This window comes from Nelumbo lutea, chromosome 7, assembly GCF_056320005.1.
Source record: "Nelumbo lutea isolate HS-2025 chromosome 7, American lotus-T2T, whole genome shotgun sequence".
Lineage (NCBI taxonomy): Eukaryota > Viridiplantae > Streptophyta > Magnoliopsida > Proteales > Nelumbonaceae > Nelumbo > Nelumbo lutea.
In genome coordinates this window covers 17,787,187-17,792,654 of record NC_142690.1, presented here as the reverse complement: position 1 = coordinate 17,792,654, position 5,468 = coordinate 17,787,187, and the positions used below count along the sequence as shown (strand labels likewise).

General features: G+C 30.5%; 1 pseudogene across 1 annotated transcript; it reads right to left on the bottom strand.

The window, feature by feature from the left end:
* Positions 1–1,284: 1,284 nt before the first annotated feature.
* LOC148845418 (cytosolic sulfotransferase 15 pseudogene) lies at positions 1,285–2,598 on the bottom strand (annotated as a pseudogene). The gene has a single exon (XR_016101850.1). The product of XR_016101850.1 is annotated as a cytosolic sulfotransferase 15 pseudogene (transcript).
* Between the last annotated feature and the right edge of the window lie 2,870 nt (positions 2,599–5,468).

The following is a 5,468-nucleotide window of genomic DNA, read 5'->3' as shown; positions in this document are numbered from 1 at the left end:
CCCAACGCTACTTAACAGTTTAAAATAAAATTCCTGCCGGCTGCCGCTTGTCAATAATGCTTGAAGATGAAAGGGCGGTCTGCAATCATTAATGGCGTTTGCGCAATATATGATATGGGGTAATTAATTTAACTATATTGTTTGTAGACCATCACCAGGTAAAAGGGTGAAAACGATATTTAAGCCAAGGCAATTGATTTGGGAACAACTATATTTCACAATTCACAAATCCCTGCTCCCTGCTAAAATAAAAAACAAATTTCTCATGATGTCTGTTGTTTCATTGGAAGGTCACAAGGTGCTGTTAGTGCTACTATTATTTATTATTTGCTTTTTTCTTGGAGAATAATAATTTGATTTCTTGTTTTTTTTGTAAGAGCGAGGGCTGTGCATGCTTTACACGTGTAATATAAGATTAGGTATTTACCAAAATTCTCCTCAAGTCTTGAATTTATTTCCTTCATGTTTGGAACATCGAAAGGGGTTGTTGCTACTGCCACTATTGTTTAGTCTTTTCTTTTGTTGTAGAATAATGAATTGATTTTTTTTTTTTTTTTTCTGTAAACTAGTGGAAGATGCAGTGCTATCCATGCTATACACATTTGCAAAGAGAACCAGGGAAGGATGAAGGTTTTGTGTCTTGGAGGAGTAGTTGGGAAATAAAATGTGGTCTCCACTTTACATGTAATCAAAATAAGAAAGGGGGATGGAAATGTTTGCATCATTTTTTGGATGTAAAATTTGCATGTTAATGAGTGTAAAAATTGGAAAAAACTTAAGTACAGATCGTACATCATGTAGGAGTGCAAGATGGCTAAAAACAAGCATATCCAAGCCTAAACCAGGTGCAAAATTTGCATCTAACTGTGCATTACAATCAAATAGAGCCTTAAGGCTGTATTTGGTTGCAATGTAAATTTATTTGTATTGATACAAAACTATAATAGTGCAAATGAAATTAAAATAAAATAAGACCTAAAGCAAATAGAAAGCTAACTGTGCATTGCAGTACAATTCTACTTGTATTGCAATACAAATGAAATAAAATAAGACCTAAAGCAAAATAAAGTAAAAGCTAAAATAAAATTGAACTAGAATTTGCATTCTTTCCATTTGCACTCTTATACATTTGTATTAGTGCAAATAGAATTGTACTGCAACCAAACACAAAGAGAGAAGAGGAGAAAAGAATAGGCTTTCTCCCCATCGTGTTTCATCGGGGGTAATACCTGGAATTTCTAAAAGTTGGGGGATAGGGACGGAATGAAAAAAATTAATAAAAAGAAAAAAAAAAAAGCTTTTTCAATAAGCCCTTAATAAAAACACAGATGAAAACAAACTCAATGAAACAGAATCCAAGATAATCAAACAGACACAATGAAACAAAGATGAAAACTCTACTTGGGGAGTTGGGAATAATACCCATCGAATTCTAGGCCTGAATCGCTCAATTTTTCCCGCATGAGTTGGTCTAACCTTTTCACCATTGGAGGCGTCAGATAGTTCATCCAATCTCCTACCTCACCTCTCCTAAACAGTGAATTACTTTCATAGCCAGTAATGAAACACCCCGTCTTATTCACCTCCAAATTTCTCAAGCTTTCAAAACTACAGAGTCTTGCGATTTCTTCTATCACGCCTCTTCTTCCTTCCTCCAGAGAAAAAGGGCATCCCAAGAAGTCTGCAATCCTCCTCAGCTGAGACACAATATCTTCCTTGAGTTCTTCATACCTCAGAAACAGAACATTCTGAGGCCTTGTTAAACTCTCATTCCAATACCCCAACAAATGATTCCAGTAGGGCCCAAACGGGATAACCCCATTACAAAACCACTCGAAAGCTTCCTCCAACGACAGAGGCCCAAGAGCTTCACGCCTCGATGACTTGTTCACGAAATGCCAGGAAGAGATGAATGTGTCTCTTGGGTTGCGGCACAGATATATGATTCGACAGTTTGAGTTCTTGGTGGTTTCTGGCAGCAGTTGGTAAGGAATATGGGTAGCAAAAACTCTGGGATGAGATATGTTGCTGAGATTGGGAAGCTGATTGTCTATATACAGCTTTAGTTCAAAGAAAGGGACGAGTTCATGAGGGTTAGCAGTGAGCAAGGGATTCTCAGAAAATGAGTACTTAGTCCGGTTCACAGTAGCAAATACAAGAGATTTCAACCAAGTAGTACCTGATTTTGGCAAGGTGGCTAGAATTATGTCACCGTCACAAGACTTGAAATTGCTCTGGAACCACAACACTGCCTCTAATCGGCGTTCTATGAACCAAAAGCCTTGGTGTTGGTAGAGAGGATCCTCAATCCACTCCTCCACTCTTGTTCCGGGAGGGGAAGAAGCATGCATCTCCTGGCACTCATGACTCTGGCCTACTTCTTCTGAACTGTGTGAAGGAGTAGTACTGTTTTGGGTGGCTAGATTGTTGGCCTCAGCCATGAAAATGGTGTCTTAATTTGGATGGGCTATACAAACAAGTCTCACCTAAGTAGTGGATGAGGATGGTTGCATGTGATGGTATCTGTACCTAAGTAGTGTGTTTGGATGGTCTATCCGGCGGCGGCAAGTGTGCCCCGTAGAATGAAGAAAATCAACCCAGAATGAAAACCGCCATCCCTAATATATATATATTAAAATAAAATGGTCAAGAATTTTTCTCTTTTTTTATTTTTTTATTCCATGTTATTTTTTAAAAAATCAATGAGATGCTCTCATTTCTCATGAAAAATTATCTAAAATCTCTCTCTCTCTCTCTTATACATATGTTCCCAACAATCTCCTCTCCTAAAATTCATCAGAGATGAGACTATTAATTTAACAAAAATTATAAGTGTTCATGAGTTGGTTCGCTTCGGTCGTAGGCTATTTGGCCAACCAAATTGACCTGGTCAGGTTGAGGAGTTGGTCAGTTGAAACCGACTGACCTTTTGTGAAAACAGACCCACTCAAGTTGTACTAGTTTGGGTCGATTTTTTTTTCTTTTGTCAGTCGGTTCAAAAGATTTAAACTCAAAATTAAATTAAAATTTAAAAATTACAGTGTAATTATTAAAAAATAAGTTTAAAAATTAGATTAATGATATAAAACTTTTAGACTAAGAAATATGAGAAATTTCCCACTTTTTCATATTAAAAATTATATTTAAAATATAAAATATCAAAATATATCCATGGTTAGGTCATTCGATTTTGGTTGGTTTACAATTGGACAAAGTGAAACTGGTCCAACTTGGTCGAATTGGGAAATTTTTGAACCAAAGCTGACCTAAAATACTAGAAAATTGACCAACTTGGGTCGAGTTGATTGGGTTGGTCGGTTTCATCAATTTGATGAATAAACCTAACTGAAATTGATTATTATTATTTTTGTATTATAAAAAATTTATTAAAGTAGTATATAAAATATGAATATTTATTAATTATTTTAGAAGTTGAAAATATAAAACAATTGTATACTCTTATGTGTTTCTATTAGGGTCATTTAATAGAACATGCGTTATAGTTTTACATATTTACTTAAACCTACCTTATTGTTTTCATTTTACTAAAACATTCCATATATTTTACAACTTATTTACTTAATCAACCTTTCATTAAGGAGTGTTTGTTTTGTCATTAGGCCCTTGATTTTTTATTCCAAAAATACCCTTAACACTTTTTTTTTGTACAGAAAACAAAATTGACCAAATATAGCCAATAGAGTGGTTGATCGTGTCTTATTAAGGGCATAAATGGCATTTTTTTTATTTTCTTTTGATTAAATTTATTTAAATCAATATTAGGGTCAATACTATCATTTTCTACTATCACCTAATGGAAGATTGATTAAATCCATCACAAATTATAAGTCGTGTTTTAGTAAAATGCTAAATATATGATATATTTTAATAAATCCATGAAACTATAAGGGGTATTTTAGTAAATGACCCTTTCTATTATTTAGCTTTTGCTTAATAAATCTGCATGGGTCCCTGCTAGTAAATAATAAAATGTATCTACTTTTGTTTCATTGCTAGCAGATCGATCTGGACCATTCAGATTGTGTCGGTACTATTGCTGTTTTTATCTAACATTTTAAACATACAGTAGTTAATGATCAGTTCTTTACATGTACTTTATTTATTTGAAAGTGACTCTGGTAGAACAACAATGGTGTCAAGCCAAATCAAATCAAGTTCAGTGCGGTTTGGAGAAGATTTCAGATCGAAACAAATTTGCAAGCCAAATCAAATCAAACTGTTCTATTACCGGCTGGTACAGTTTCTAATACAGTTTAGGGATTGGACCATTCTTTGATAGTAAACCAATTTTCTCATGTATCATATGTTGTGATTTAAGCTTGACAGGTGCATATTCACTTATTTTCTGAACTCATTCCTTTCCATGTTTTGTTTGTGGGATGTCATGGGAAAAATGTGGGATTATAGATTTCAATTTTGAGAATATAAAATTCCAACACTTTGGTAGAAAAATTGGAAGGGGGGGGGGGGGGGGGCAAACTCGCATAAGACTTAATATTAGACCAATGACCCATTAATAAATTATTAATTATTAAATAAAATATTAATAAAGTAATTAAATTAAAATTAATTAATAATTCAATCTAAAAAATAATTAATAAAACATTATTCAATTAAAATAATTTAATAATTACTTATAAAATTTTATAATTATTAATTAAATCATAAGTATTAATCAATAAAATATTCATAAAAATAATAATAATAATTATTATTATTGTATGAATTAATATTAATAACTAATTAATTAATCATTCATATAAAAAATAAAAAATAAATATGTATTACTAAAAAATTAATAGTTATTTAATAATTAATAACAACATAGTTCACAATTAATTAATTATTTTACTATTCGTTTACTTAAGAAATAAATAATAACATGTGAACAAATGAATTTACTAAAAATGAATGAATACATAAGTTAAAATAAAGAATTAACAAAAATATAATCAATAAGAATAATATAATAATTAATTATTAATTAATTATAAAATACAAAAATTATTAATTAGGTCATAATTATTAACAAAATAACATATTAATAATAAAGATGAAAATAGTAATTAATATTAATAATTAATCAATTAATTGTTAATGTAATTAATTAATAATTAATATTAGAATACTAAATGATAAAAATGTTATTAATTGATTATAATTATTTTATAATCAATAAGTAAATAAATAAATAAATGTTAACTCATTAAATAATCAATACGACAAAATAAAAAAAATATATTAATTAATGTATAATAAATATTAATTAAGTAAAATATGAATTAATAATTGATTATAAATTATTAATAAAATATTAAATAATAAAAATATTACTATTTATCTAATTAATTAATTAGTTATTCTCATTAGAGTTGATTTTTCTCACTATTTTCTATTTTCCATCCAAACACTAGAATGTGAAAAATTTCCACCCATTTTCTTTTTCT